We start from the raw sequence: 16,492 nt of genomic DNA, 5'->3' as shown, positions 1-16,492 counted from the left end.
AAACCAGCAGTACCCTTGCAACTTCTCTTCACCAACGGCAACGGCCGCCAACTACCGTACCATCAGAGGCGCTGACTACCATCATCACCGAGTGACGATACCGGGTGGTGAGGTAGTATCCATCACCAAAAACATACAGCAGCGTCGACGAATCCTGACACCCTCCAGCAGCACGGCGGTCGATAAACAACCGCTATCACGGCCGAATGCAAGCATTTGCAGCCAACCAAACATTTGCAGCAACAATCCCAGCAGCAACAACAACGCGTACGATACACAACAGTCGTCGCGCATATCCCGTACAAACTCGATGGCATCGGCCGCTACGATTGCTTTACCGGTACGACAGCAGACGGAAAGCGAAACACAAACAATGTTATACGACTAGGAAGCGCAAGTCAGGAAGCGAAGTTATTAGAGATTAGGAAGGAAGTTACTTTATAGATCGCCAAAGCACATGGAGTGAACCCGGTAAGAAAATTGACAGATAACCGGTTCACGGGGTGGGGTGTTGCGACGATCATAAACAAACAGAGTAGAACTGTCACCGCGGCTGACAGTCAAATATTCAGCACTTGCGATCGCGAGAGATTCCACAATCTCACCTACAGAGGGCACTGTAACGGGTTCGGGTACAGGGAAGGCGAATGACCTTAGGATTAGGAATCGGGTTCCTCGCCATCGCGATTTAAACAGTAGCATCACGACAGCGAGCGAGAATAGTCAAAAACTTTTTAAAGGTGTACAAAAACCGCGACAGAATAAAGTTTCCACCCAAAGCGAAACTCGGCGAATAAACATTTTTTGACTCCTATGAGAAAACAATTTCTATTCCGTTACGCGACTAGTTCGGGAGCTAACACACGACCAGACCAGCTCCAGAGTTGCATATGTATGTGTTATCTGTGTACTAGAGAGCTTAGAAGAGCATGCGATCAGCACTCCTCCGCCGCGAGAGCGAGAACTGTTCTCACCATTACGATCACCTCGGTAAATTGAATAGGAATCATCAGAGTTGAGAGAGGATGGTATTGACTCGTCGAGCCACGTTTCTGTCAGTGCAATTATGTCGTAATCAGATTCTCCCAGAGCTAGACGTAGATTATTAAGTTTGGTACGAATTCCTCTAACGTTCTGATAAAACACGTGCAGATGTAAGTTAGAAGAGACATTCTGGTGAGTATGAGCCGAACTATCATCGAGGCCCACAGCAGTGATTGGTGCTACGCCAAGGTATGGTGAGGAGCGGGGTGCCAGCTGATTATTAGTACTGTTAACGTGGTGTGTGTTGGTATAGATTTCCGAAGGTTTGTGGGGAAGGTTTCGAGAAGCAGGACACCAAAAATTTTGAACAGGCGATCGACGGTCAGTGAATTCACGGAAAATCAATCCCGCAGGCCAGGTAGTCGGAGCGAGAGCCTTGCTTTTAAGCGAGAGCATTAATCCCACCTTAAACGAAACAAAAGTTAGAGTGCTCGTATCGCGATCCCGTGGCAGCAGCCTAATAACGGTGACGTCATCAGTGCCTAGTTGGTGAGTAACCATCGCTTTCACATCTTGGTCTGATACCGAGGGGGCTATTCGAGTCAAATACAGCCAGAACTTTTGTTCCATCGGAACCGTAGCTAAGACCCGAGACGGTGTTGTAATTGCTGTGCCAAAAAGTAGAGGAGCGGCATTATCGGTGGTTTTTGTAATTGGTGGCGAATAATCGACAAGTCTACGTTTAGGCGCATTGCGCTTCGGTGCATTTTGAGAAGTGCGGATGGATTCACTATTGCGTGCACTGAGTGGTGTGAATGTGTTGGTGAGAGATGGTTGCATTTCCAGGCGGTCCACTATGGAACGAACAGAGTGTGAGGTTGTGTGCGTATTAACGTCTTTCTTAGTAAGTGTTGACAGCATCTCATTACGCATGGCGACAAGTGCATGATTAAAACGGCGATCAAACTCCTTCAGAAGCTCCTCCTTGAAACCATCCAGGACGGCCGTAAATTCGTCCAATAATACAGATTTGCAACGCCGGATGTTCTTGCAGCCAGCACAGGACCAGGAAGTAAGCGACTCGGGGATGAGAATCTCATTCAGCACTGCATCAGAGACTCCCATACAGGCATGGTGAAACGATTCATTACACCATCCAGCACACACATATACATTCTCGTCCGTTACAGGCTTAAGGCATGAAGGGCAGGGAGCAGCCATGTCGACGATCAGCAAAAGTCGTGATCCAGATGAGCAGCAAACTTCAGCGCCAAACACTGATGAAAAACTCGCCCGGAATCGACTGATGAATACAGCAGCGATGAACTCGATCAGTAATCTCACTCAATCAGGCCCGGAACAACCACAGCACGAAAAACACGTACAAAAAACGGAAAAATAATCAGAGCGCAAACCAGAACACAACCGTTGAGACCAAGTGTCAAGTGTCAAGTATATTTACATTGCTGTAATGTTATCTATAGTCTGCGGATAATCAGGTTTACATATTTTGCATATTTTTCTTTGGTCATCAATCAGGGTTACAAATACACATTTGGTCATCTTTCTAAGCTAAAAGTCTTTTATATGGAAATCAATCATACAATGGAATAATAAACTGTCGTTTTTAACACACCAGACTATCCAAATTTCAGTACTGATTTAGTTAGTCTTCCTTGTTACAGTCGCCAATTTGCCAATTGACCAATTTGACCACTGTAAGACCTGTTAGCAGAATGAAGGAATAAGCTTCTTGCTTGTTCAAGTTCATACAGTGGACTAACGTTATTTCATAGTATATGCATGTGTACTATGATTGTACAACTATTTATATCGTGAACATGTTTGTATAATTTGACTCTTTCAGACGCAAAGTTTGCCGACCATTGCATAGTGGAAGCAGATTGGGATTTTTTTAATTTTAGATTTCAATGCCGGTAATATTTTTGCTTTAACACATTCAGTGTTTTCCCGAGTGAGACTCGGGCTGTGCTTTTGTTCTCCGTTTCGATTCAACCGTCCCGTGGGGGAGGGGGAGGAATATAAAACAATGATAATGACACAGTTTGCACATCATTTTTGTGTAGTGCAACAGTTTGCAGAATGGGCCAATTTTTTTTTATTAACTTTTTGTCAATGTTTGATTATGGGTATTTTAAAAAAATCGTGTACTGTCAAAGGGTTAAAGTAGATACTGTTACATTAAGAAAGGCAAAAAATTAAACTTCTAAACACAGTGAATTGCAAAGAAAAAAAATCAAACTTGAGAAATGCTTCTTTAATTTGCCTAAATATGAAGGATTTGAAACATCTTTCAACTACAATATTTCATAAAGTAATGGTTTGATTTTGAAAGATAATAGTGTTTTGAAAAGGTTATTTAATAACAGGTTATTTAATAATAAGGTTATTTACATTATGCCTCATTTACCTTTATTACAAAATTTTCATGAAAATTTTGGGAATACATTAACTATGAAAAGAAAATTTTAAATAAATTAAATGATTGTCTTCAACAGGGTAAAAATCATACAACAGTTTAAAAAAAAAACATACATTACGGTTCAAAATATTCTCGCGTGTCGCAGTTCGGCGGTGGTGGGATGGGGGTGCTTTCGTTCGGCAAAAACCATTAAGGACTTATTCTAGGACCTTGGACCGATATATTATAGTTCTGATTTTTGCAGAACTATATTAAAAAGTATCCTCATTCATAAAGTGAAGAAAGTGGTATTCCAATACATGATTTCCGAACTTTCCACAAAGATTCAATGTTGGAAAATGGCTGAAAATATTGGTAGTTTGATTTTAGAGTGCTCTCAAGAAACAACTAACATAAGTAGCATTACACATGCTACTCTCCATCTTCGCGGATACCTTCCCAAACAAGCAACTATGTGTAACTTACTTCACTCTTCGATTATCAAACTATTAAAACTGAATGTTGAAACCTTCTTCCTCAGTGGGTAAACATTAATACACTCGTTTTCCTTATCTTATAATTTACAATCTATTTGTGGGGCCCTTTCCGTTTGAAGTTCGTAGGCTGAAATTTCAGCATGTCAGCTGTTTGCATTGTATAGCAGTTTTAGAGCAGCTATCTAAGTGAGTATAATATACAGGTGGGCTTATCCCAAGGTGTATGAATTTAGAAGGTTTTTTTTATCGCTTCTGCTTCTGAATGAAGATTTTAAGAGCTGTTTTGTGTATTCGTCAAGCCTTTAAAAAGCTCGTTGGAGCAAAAGTTTTCACTCGTTCTGTCAAAAAGTGAGGTTCAAAATTGGTTATAAAAATATGCTATGAGACCACCTGGACTACATACACTTTGATTCTAGATTTCACCACGTGATCTCTTTAATGCATCTTGGAGTAAATGTAAACAACACCGTGTTTTCGAGCAGGTACTCGAATCTAATTCTAGCTTTGTGGCTAGAATAATCTAGACTGAAAATTGCAGGCTAGTTTTTTGTGTGGTTTTGTATGGAGTGTTTACATGATTTCAGCCTCCTGTCACTGTCAAACTCCATACAAAAAACTAACTAAAATCTTGAAGGCCCCCTGTGTTTCATTCAAATAACTGTCAACGTTCTAAGCGGGCCGGATTGAGAGTCTTCGCGACATGTCTATCATAGAGTTTGGTATTTGGTTTATGTTTATGATGTTTACTAGAAAATTGGAATTTCTTAGTGAAATAATGGATAAGCTAAAGGAAGACACCTGGTTTACTAAGTTTTTCACTCTGTTGACACTAGTGTACCGCTATGTTTTTTTTGCCATAACACACGGCGTTTTTTTCCAAAATTGCTGTGCTAAAAAGAAGGAACCAGAAGCTGACACACATTCTTGCACAGTGTTTCGCTGTCAGAGATCACCTTGCAGTCCCTCAGCAATCGTGTTTTACTGCATCACTTTAACAATGGCCAATCGAGGGAGCAAAATAAAATTTCTTATTAAGTATTCCTTTTGGATACCAGTGGGAAAGCTTGTGCAGGGCAAACAAAAAAATAGTTTCTTTGGGGATCTCATCAGAAAATCTTTTCTCATGTTTGCGTGTGATGCTTTTTTAGGTGAGAGCGAAATATTTTTCTATGATTTTTTTGTCATGAAATTCTAGGTGGTATTATTTAACAAACATAGATGCGTCAATTATTACTTGCATTCCGTTATTTTTCATCCCTTTCTTTGCCATTTCCAAACATACGAATAAATAATAATGTATTAATAAATAAATGATAAACATAATTATAAAAACACTCTGGGCGCTGACATTTTGCATTTCCTTTCTGCGGAGAACACAGTACAGGCGGTCCCCGAGATACACGGTTAATGGGGACCGAAAACGGCTGCAAAATACCGCGTATCTCGAATTTCCGCGTAAGTCGAATCTCGTGATTTCCAGCTAAAATATCACAAATTTTCGTGTAATTTTGCAAGTAGGGGGCGGTTTTAGTCACTTTATGAATTATTTGATATGGTTCTGACTGAATATAACTGTTTTAAACCTTTTGAAATAGTTTTTAACATTCGATCAAAACGGAAATTATTTGGCAATTTGCAATTGATGTGTCAAATCAGTACAATTTGCTCAAAAAATTGTCAAATTTAGAAAACCGCGTATCTCCGAATCCGCGTATAAGAGGTACCGTGTATCTCGGGGACCGCCTGTACAAGATAAGATAGCGATGAGAGCCTTTCATTGGCTTACGATCGTTCATTCTCTTTTCGATCCTCCCGTACGATGCCGCTTCTGCAATATGCGCTCTCTCTCTCTTTCTTCCCGCTGCAATACGCTCTGCTGAGAAGTGCTGAGAGACCAATCACAGAGAAGGAGAGTGAACAAAGCTGTGATTGCAAACCGAGCCACACAGTGCCCAGAGTGATAATAAATATTATTAAATCAATAACATAAAAGAATATTAAAATAAATAAATAACATTAGTTTCTCTTTCACAATCCAGCTTGAAGAGCCTTTGATTCACAATTATCAGACTTAAATTTTCCTAGACAACCTAGTAAAGTACAACTTTGAAATAAGACATAGGCAAAATGATTCTTTACGACGAACCGAGCGAGTTGGCTCTTTTATCAATAGCGAGTCATGAGTGAGCGGTGATTCGTCCGCTCGCGATAATCACACAATGATTAGAACGGTGTACAGTATAAAAACCGTCCTTCGTTTGGCATTATCCATAAGCATGCAGTTTTATCCAACTCTAGAGATTATGTTCAATGCAATGCAAAAGAGTATAAATAAAAAAAAATTACGTATTATAATTATATCTAATGAAAACATATTCATATCTTAAAACCTGTTCTAGCCCTAGGCGTATACATAAACGGACTTTCTAACTATAATTGATAATTATATTAAAAACATTAAAATTCATGAGCTTACTCGACCCAAAAACACATTGTGAAGAACCAAATATCTCAAGCAAAGTAATTAATTTTATTATTTAATTCACTTCATAATTGAAAATAATTTTCTTTACTGAGATAATATCGTTCATTAACAGTACTATTATAATTCAACATCTTACGCATAAACAGTTTCAAAAGTTATGAATATATTTGCTAAGACTTGTGCTGATGATTTTGTTACAGGAAAAGAATTTATGACATTTTTTTAGGCAATAGTTTTGACCGTTTGTCAAAATATATATACCTACCTTCGAAAAATTCGTTTACATAGAATTGACGTCGCGAGAATGCAATACAGTTTAATCATAATTTAATAAATTGCTGGAAGTTGGCCCTTATATGTTTTCCACCACGAGAGAGGATCAGCAGTAAATTCTAAGCACTCCATTTTCAAGTAAAGGCGTCCCCCGAGTTACGACCCCCTCGAGTTACGACGATTCGCAGATACGACGATTTTGATTTTGACAGTTAAAAGTAGTTATTGAGACGAAATTGATACATATTTTTGAATTTCTGTGCAGATAACCGATACAAACATATTTCCTCAGATTCCACCACTCCCCGATCTTGAATATCTTTGTCGTGTAAACGGCTTTTGGAGGAAAATTAATACATTATCGTACATTATTTTTAAGAAAATATACGATTTCATGGATTCCGACTCTTCGATTTCGTTTATAAACTTTATATTGACAGATATTCGACATACGACTATTTCAACATACGCCTTGCTTTAGGACATTTTTTCGGTCCTAAATACAGTCGTATCTTGGGGGACACCTCTACTCATCCAGTTCTAGCTTTGCAGCTATCTTTGGATATCGATTATGTCTTACCCGTTTTATTTTTGATGTAAAATTACTGAACAAACATTCGTAGCTAGGGTCGGTGAATGATTGCTGTGTTATTGGATCTTCCGCTGATGAATTGTTTACTTTAAACGGTACTATAGCATTTATCAAGCTTTGGTAAGTTCATACCTGTTCCGATCATTCCCAAAACTATAGTCTTTCATTCGAGGATCCAAAAGAATAGCTTGGTTAACGAGCTTATTTTCTAGATATGGCTTACCCTTTTCTAAACGGCCCTGGATCAATATATACATTTGCATTTCTATTTTTGCTGTAGTTTGTATAAATAATAAGCCCATTTAACATATTGTTACCGATTCTTCAGCTGAAATAATTTTAGTAACGTGATCAAACGTTTGTAACACTTTAATGCTTTGTTCCATCACCAACCAATCTTTGGTAGATAAATCATGTTTATATTTCATGCTATCCAAACATGATAAAATTGGGATCTTATTCTTGTGAAACCGGTCGATCATGTCTTATGTTGAATTTCATCTTGTCAACACATCCTGCTTCAATTTTAAGATAATGAAACCCATTTTCTGTTGCACTTCGGCTAGTTTATGGGTTGCAGTGCTATTTTTTTTTTAAATCTCAAAATTGTTTCGACAGTGTCTGAGATCGACTTTTGCACAGCATTTTGAACGATCAAATTAAGAGTATGAGCAAAACATGGCAGATGAGGAAATTTTGTCTGACGTACTCCAGCTTTCATGTTTGCAGCATTGCCTGTAACAACTGCCTGAATTTTGTCGTGTATTTTAAAATTTTCCGATTCATCTTTTTAGCAAATGGCAATATTTCAGCCGTATGTTTGTTCGGAAACTCTGAACATTCTAATAAATTGGAGCAGAGATTTGATTCATCGTTTATATAATGAACTGTAACAGCCATAAAGCTGGTATTATTGGAATTGGTCCACCCGTCAGAAGTTAGTGCTAATGATGTTGTTTTGATCAAATCATCTGTGAGTTTTGCCAATTTTCGCTGACAATTGCTTTCAAGTAAACCATTTGAAAGGGTTTTACGAGAAGGAACCTCATACTTAGGATTTAACATACGTACGATTTTTTGAAACTTTTCTGCTTCTACGATGTTAAAAGGTAAACATTCGTCGCAACTCATTTCAAGTAAGGCTTCATCTAATTCACTTTTTTGAGCAATAGTAAGCGTTTTATTTGCGTCAAAGAAACGTAAAAGATCCCCCTGCTTTTTTGACGGGCCTGCAGCAGGCAACGTAGTTTCGTCCCTAACTGTCGATTGTGTTTAAGAAGTAGTAGCTATAGGAGCATTTCTCTCAATCGGAATGGTATGGTGCATAGATATCATATGTCGTTTCAGATTCGAACTAGATTTGTTAGAAAATGAAATCGCCTTGAAACAATAGCGACAGTTGGCCTTGGTCTTCAAAATGTTGCCATATGTCACTAGTCTTGGTAGACATACTTTCACCCTGGAAAATAAATAATTTAAATAGTGTTACATTTTTTGAATAATTGGTATTCTTCTGTAATTAGCTTTTCTTAACAGCTTCCGGTAGAATAATTATTTTCCCTAACCAACCCAAATACGAAAATACATTAGGTACATATAATAAAATAATTTTTCAAAGATCCAGTACTCTGAACATTTTGCCGTCCGCACGAATCACACGTTTTTCTCTCGTGGCGTCGAAAAAACAAAGTGTAAATGTTACTCGTATAGCCAATCGTTACTTTTTTGCATAAATGTTTCATAAACTTTTTTGCATATGTGGCAACCTTGCATATAATTGCAACGCACTGTAAAGTGCCGAAAGCTTTTAATCTTTTGAGCTTTTAACCTTTGTAGGGTTCCGTACACACCTTTACGCTTCCGTGCCTATTGCAAAACTAATACGCGTTCCTCTATTAACACTAATACTACAAACTTATACTACCTACACTAAGTGAGGATCATTACACTACTACCACGAAATCTTAAAGTTGAATTTGTACAGAATAAAATTAAGTCAGTCTTATCTCGCAACCTATCTCGATCACATCTCTTTCCCCGTTAATTTTCTACTAATCGAAAGAACGCGCCAAACATATAAGGTTCAAAAGGCTATCATGAATTTTATTAACAGTATCAACAAGATGATAAAGGTGAACATAATTGATCATTAGCAGGTAAAAACATTAAATTTAAGTTTTTGCACAGGAGACTACAGCGGTGGTGACAGCATGCTTTGCGCTGCCCATACTACTCAAAGACGTCAATGTTTTCTTCGGCGTTATCAAGATACTGTACATTTTTTTGTATTTTCCCTTTCAGAACTGAAATCAGTATAGTAGTTATACACAATAAAACTATAGAATGAAGAGCACCCAGATGGACAGTTATGCAAACTACTCCTTGACAACTGCATTGTTCTGTTCATTATTCTATGTATATAGTCACTGCAGCTGCACCACAAAATAATTTGACAGTTTTCTCAATGTAAAAGTGTTAATATTAGATAACGTAGCATTTCACAAGTCTTATGAGGTAAAACAAAAAATTGAATCATATGGGTACAAAATCATGTACTTGCCACCAAACAGCCCGTTCTTAAATCCGATAGAAAATATGTTTGCCCATTGGAAGCAAATTACAAAACGAGCCAATCCTAATAATGAAACAGAATTAATGCATACAATTGAAACAGGAGCCACTCTGATCACATCAGCAGACTGTGAAAATTATTACAAACATATGTGGACATACCTTCCACTTAGCCTAAATGGCGAAAGAATTGATACATGAATTATTATCGCGAATTATTAAATTCAAATAGCTGAGAAGCATAAAATCCACATTGCTGTGAACTTCATCTACAGGTGATAAATGAAATCTATATATATATATATATATATATATATATATATATATATATATATATATATATATATATATATATATATATATATATATATATATATATATATATATATATATATATATATATATATATATATATATATATATATATATATATATTATATATATATATATATATATATATATATATATATATATATATATATATATATATATATATATATATATATATATATATATAAATCTCGTGTCATGGTGTTTGTTGCGAGCAAACTCCGAAACGGCTGGATCATTTTCAACGAAACTTTGCACACACCTTATGGTGGTATGAGAATAGGTTTTAAGATTTAAAAATCGTCCAGATGTTACACTAAGCTTAATTTAATAATGATTTTCTAACTCCCATACAAAGAGCAGGATTGTTGTTGTGTTGTATACGGCACTTTGGCACTTGGTGTGAAGAGCCTGGCGGTTTACACTCGATCATCGAATTCTGAGGGGATACGGGCACGATACAACTGTCCCAAGTAACATATCAATAATAAAATATTTAATTTTTTTTTTGTGGAGTAGCTAAGTTTGTCGGGTCAGCTAGTTACATATAAAATGAACTTTTTTTTTATTAAACTACAATTTTTAAAATCGAACATTGTTTCAATAAAACTACTGTTTTGGTGACCAGCTCATAGTATTTTTTTTTAAATATTACATAATTAGTGAAACAAAACGCAACATTGTATTTGTATACAGGCGGTCTCCGAGATACACGGTTATTGGGGACCGAAAACGGCCGCAAAATACCGCGTATCTCGAATTTCCGCGTAAGTCGAATCTCGTGTTTTCCAGCCAAAATATCACTAATTTTCGTGCAATTTTGCAAGTAGGGGATGGTTTTAGCCACCAAATTAATTATTTGATATTTTTCTAATGAATTGAACAGTTTTAAACCTTTTCAAATGGTATTTTACATTCGATCAACACGGAAATTATTTGGTATTACACAATGGATGTGTCAAATCAGTACAATTTGCTCCAAGAACTGTCAAATTTTGAAAACCGCGTATCTCCGAATCCGCGGATAAGAGGTACCGTGTATCTCGGGGACCGCCTGTGCTTTATGGATCTAATACACCGGAGCCACCGATTTGACAGCTTAATGGATCTAACACATCGGAGCCACCGATCCAGAGTAGGACGCTTTCATTCTTGACTTTGACCGATTCATACTGAACAAGGCCCGAATAGAAATGACAGTGCCCGATTGAGGGTTTACGTTGCCTGAATAAGTATTTACGGCGCCCGATAACGCTTTGGCGATGCCTGATTGGCTAGGTAAACCCTGTAATGCGAGGGCTCTGGTGCGGTGAACTTTTATGGCGTGCGAGCCCTCGCGCGCCCTCGCAAATCAAGGTGTTATAAATGACAAGGTTAAGTTGTTCAGAGCAAAATGACATTTCTCGACTTGACATTTCTCTTCCGGGGGCTCCGGTATAAAAATCGGGGAGGGCTGGTGCGGGGTAATGAAATTTGTATGCAGAGAGTGACAGATGTCCCCCACAATGTCGCCCAGCAAAAGCGATAAAAATCAACCTTCTAAATACATTATCCTTGTCGCATATCGCTGTCAATTGCATGGCGGGAATTGCATGGCGGGAATTGCATGGCGGGTAAGCACAAATGCTATATATAGTATACAGTAGAACGTCGATTATCCGGGGGCGGATTAACCGGCGGGCGGCTGAACCGTGCGCATAAATGTGACAGCTGTTTAAACGTACAGCGAACATTTGCAGTGATAGTCAAGAGAGCAACCAGATTTTTGTGTAGCTCTGAGGTGTCTAAGGGTATTTTCAAAATTCATTTTTGTTCATGAACCAACTGTAAACCTGTAGTTATTGATTAAAATAATATTTTAATAACGATTAATCGATTTATTCAAGTTGGATTAATCATAAAACTAATCAAAAACTAGTAATATAATAATTTTTAGATGAAAATGACATTTCTTGGACCATTATCCGTGCAAATCGATTAACCGGCAACCGTCCGGTCCCGAGCTGCCCGGATAATCGACGTTCTACTGTATATGTATAGTCTTCATATACTAAAAGACCTCGAGCAGAAGATACCACACGCAACCCTCGCAATGTTTAACGGGTATAGAAAAAACGCCCTAATATTATTGCGTTTCTGCACATGGAGGAAAACAGCTCATTAACCTTTGCTCTCACCTTTACTCTTTCAATTGGATACGATATACGTGTATTGCAATACCATTCTTGATATGTGACAAGGGAGAGGGATGGTATGGTGTTGGTTTGATACACTTGTGTGGCGCGCGCTGCTGTCTTCTTCATCCGAATTACCGATATTGATCGCTGCTGTCCAATGATGATATTTCTGCTCTGGTTGCTGTCTTCTTCATCCGCATTACCGATGATCATAAACTGCTTTGCCTCCTTTGATTTGGTCGGTGGTAATATGTCAGGGCAGCCTCCTTTGAAACGACAAGCGATGGGTAAGTAATTGTTGCATACTACTAAACCGCGTAACTGAGGCAAGCAGTTTGGTAATTTTCTTTTTCTGTCTTAACATATTTTTACAGAAACGCCGGCATTGTATACCTTGCCATCCAGGAACGAGAGACCAAACACATCGACCGTATTAAACCCTCTCGAACCAAGTTCCACACAATCTAAGCCATCAGTTTCAAATGAGGATATTACGCTATATTATGCTATTATGCTATGAGGATACAATGCTGCATCGAACGCATGAAAGAATCGACGAATTTTTTTTAAACGTTGAAGAAATTAGACGCGAACAAAAAGAGCAGAATGTTATGTGCGCCCAACTTGAAAAAAAGTTAGCTATGGTTGACACAATTGTGTCTGCAATCATCAATGTGTGGATCGTAGGAACGATAATAAAGAGTTTACTCTCAACAAAATATCTTCTGCTGAAGAGCTATCTGTATTAGAAAATGTATTGGCAAGTGACGATTATATTAACAATATGAAGAAGGGAATTAATGCATCCGTACATCAGCTCAATATTAAAAATCGCTTGCACGACACGCTTGATCTAGTGTTGAATCGCAAATTCGTTTCCGAATGCAGCTGGAAGGGGGTATCAAGACTAGGCGTAAGAAAAATAGCAATGGCAGCGCAGACCAATATTTTGAGATTATTCAAAGCAGTAGGAAGTACCGAATTCAATACATGTACAGATGCTGATATAACGAGGTTTGTTGAAAAAAGAACTACAACATGCTAAAAATCGAGTGAATATACTGGCGTATAGACAAACAAGCTGCTTAAGCAGGAGCTTGCTACCTAACGGCATAGTATATAAACGGTTTTTTTTTCTCGTAGAAAAAGGCGTGGTTGCAGATAAATAGAATTCTACGTAGTAGTTTTAAGTTGATATGTGAACTTTATGAAAGTATTAAAACACAGAAAAAAGGCGTTTAAACAAGTTTTGTTAATTTTCATTCGTTCATTTTTATTTCTACAAAATCACACACATGCAAGACAACAAATCATATTTAACATGATTGTACGTACGTGACAAAATGTGCAAATGCAGTTTCTGTATTGCAATATGCTAGTCTATTCTAAACGGATGCAGATGAGTATGTTTCGTGCTCTGAGGACGAAAGTAGAGAGCAGTCGATTGAGCAGGGCTCTCGGAAGGGCTGGCGCGTGACCGAGGTTATTTTATTATGTTTTGTGTTACATGCTTCTTGTTCATATTTATTTTCGTGTACAGTTCTAATACACGATCAACAAAAAACGACATACTTAAATATCATCTATATGATCTAATTTTATTTATTAATGCAAGCTAAATTCATATGGTCTATTTCTATTTATATTAATACAAGCTAATTATCTAATGTGTGCAAAAATGGAATTACTAGCATGCTTTCTTCGTCAAGGTTGATTGTAACCAGCTTACATTTGATCTCATCAACTGAAACCATATGCGTGTTGGTAGAAATGTCGTTCAGTTTTGTAGCATAAATATGCAACAATGCGGAGTTACATGGTTTCATGAAATAGGACCTGTGTTTGAGAAAATATACTGGCCTTCTACAGTAGCTTTTGAATCGAATAGCGTTGCATTAGAAAATTTATTGATAATATCATTATTTTGCATGAACCATTGATCGCGCTGTCCCTTTTATAGCGTAAAGTTTTTTCTTACGTGTACATTCACGCCACTTCCTTTATTTACCATAGCAGGCTATTGTTGTAAATCCTGAGCAACTGTTGCGAGGTGCTCGTTAAGCATTCTTGCTATTTCTTCAATGCGGTTTATAACCTGTGGCATGATGTTGTTGCCTGTGCGTATTAAATGTTTTATCACTTGAAGTGCACTTTCGTAAACGTTGATTGAATATTCGTCGTCATCGTATACGTGCTTTAAATTGTGCACATTGCTGGAGATAAAGCATTCCCCGTACAGTGTGACATAAAAGCGCACAAATTTAACACTCTGGGCGCTGGTATTTTGCATTAGCTTTCTGCGGAGAACACAGTGCAAGATAAGAGAGCGATGAGAGCGTTTCATTGGCTTACGATCGTCCACTTTCTTTCCAATCCTCACATACGGCCGCGGGGCCACGGGGCTTTCTCAAGCTGAGAAACCGTTCTCAAGCACTCATTTAGATTTCTCAAGCACTCAAAACTTGTTCACAGACGCGAGCCCGTGGCCGTCGTCAGTTTTTCTCACTCTGTGAAACTTATATTGCCAATCAAACTTTAGTTGGAGCTTTAAATAGGAAATATGTTTTTGATCGCATATTCAAAATAAAAAATTCAATTATAAACATTGAATACATTTTCCAAAGTGATTACCGAAAAACAAATAGCACAATTGCTCATATTTCAGTTAGCCGATCGTTGCATCGTCAACTTTCTCAAAGATTCTCAAAGATTCTCAAAACTGATTTTGTTCCGATTCGACAAACGCTGAGAACGAGGATTCCTCTAAAGCACTCATGAGTGCTTGAGAAAATGAGCGTTGAGAATCCCCATGGCCCCGCGGCCTGACGCTACCTTTTAATGATGATTGAACGTTTAAATCTCGTTTTTATAACAAAATACTAACGTTACTTGTACAACTTCGAGTTACCAAAACTTGATTTTTGTCTAAGAAAAGTAAAAAATGCAATTCTATTATAAAAAGTCATAATAACGTAATATTTATATTAACTCTGGAAAAGTCATATTATAAGCATTATAAGCAGTCGCATTATAAGCTCTTGAGGGCCGCATGCTTGGAGGCCGTAGTTTGGAGACCCCTGACATAAAAGGAGAGTGAACAAAGCTGTGATTCCAAACCGAACCACACAGCGCTCAGAGTGTTAACAACGCACTAGTGATAAAATAAAAGACTCGCACTTATCTCGCTCCTTGCCATAATCCAGCAAAAGTATTTATTTTACTATAGCGCACACGCGCGTTAAAAGAAATCCCATGCTCTTTCTTCCGATTATTGATCGAAACTGACATCTTCTTCTCGTGGCGCCACTCGCTTTAATTCTCTCAATATTCGGGAGTGGTTTCAACCTGGCTGATCGTGGTGGTCTAGTTCGGCTGTCACAACTGCTTTGGCAACAGTGGGAGTGTGTGCGTTAAAAATTAGCCAGCGTACTCAGTTTGGTGTGCTCGTCGCTGCATGTGCGTTCCCCTGTCGCGCTTTTACAACTTATGATCTTAGCACCCCGAGCTTTCTCACTCTGACTAGCGTGATTAATTTTTCAGCGTCTTAAACAAGCTGACACTTGGAAAATTTTCTATCTTTAATCCACTAGCATGTGCGTAAAACAAGTGTTTTCAATGATGTAAACAAACATGACAAAAGCATCATTGTATAACTAGGAAAACTTACAATATCGAACGCTTAAATAAATTTAAGCGTTCGATATTTAAAGTTTTCCTAGTTATACAATGTTTTGTGAAATATGTGAAAAGCTTTAAGGAATGTGCAACTACATTTTAAGAAAGTGCAGTGTTTGTGAAATAAGATAAGTTGGTAACGCAAGTTTTTGTTTTTTATTTGTTGTAAATTGGTTGTTTTTGTTAAAAACGAGTAATTTGTTTTACTTTTTTTAAATGATTTATGAAAAACGTGCTTAGGTTCTATTTAAAATTAATATTTACAATGAACAACGAAAAACTTCTATGTCAATCACAGCATCATTGTTTCCAATAATGTGGATTGCATAGTTCGCAAACAAACTTAGGATATGGCTGCGTTTACCTGCTCTAATGCCATTTAATACAGGCAAACGCAACAAACCGAACAATAACGTTGACGAAGACGAACACCCTGAAATTACAACGCTAATTCGCTGGTGCAGAATCTGCCAAGCATTCGCAACT

At 37.6% G+C, this 16,492-nt stretch overlaps 1 long non-coding RNA gene across 1 annotated transcript; it reads left to right on the top strand.

Annotated features, from left to right (window-relative positions):
- The first annotated feature begins 882 nt into the window (after window positions 1-882).
- Window positions 883-2,418, top strand: LOC133391575 (uncharacterized). The gene is made up of 2 exons (XR_009765064.1): window positions 883-1,888; window positions 1,960-2,418. It is a non-coding gene; the product is annotated as an uncharacterized LOC133391575 (long non-coding RNA).
- Window positions 2,419-16,492: the final 14,074 nt, after the last annotated feature.

This window comes from Anopheles gambiae, chromosome 2 (assembly GCF_943734735.2).
Source record: "Anopheles gambiae chromosome 2, idAnoGambNW_F1_1, whole genome shotgun sequence".
NCBI classification, from domain to species: Eukaryota; Metazoa; Arthropoda; class Insecta; order Diptera; family Culicidae; genus Anopheles; species Anopheles gambiae.
This window is presented reverse-complemented; position numbering and strand designations above follow the sequence as displayed.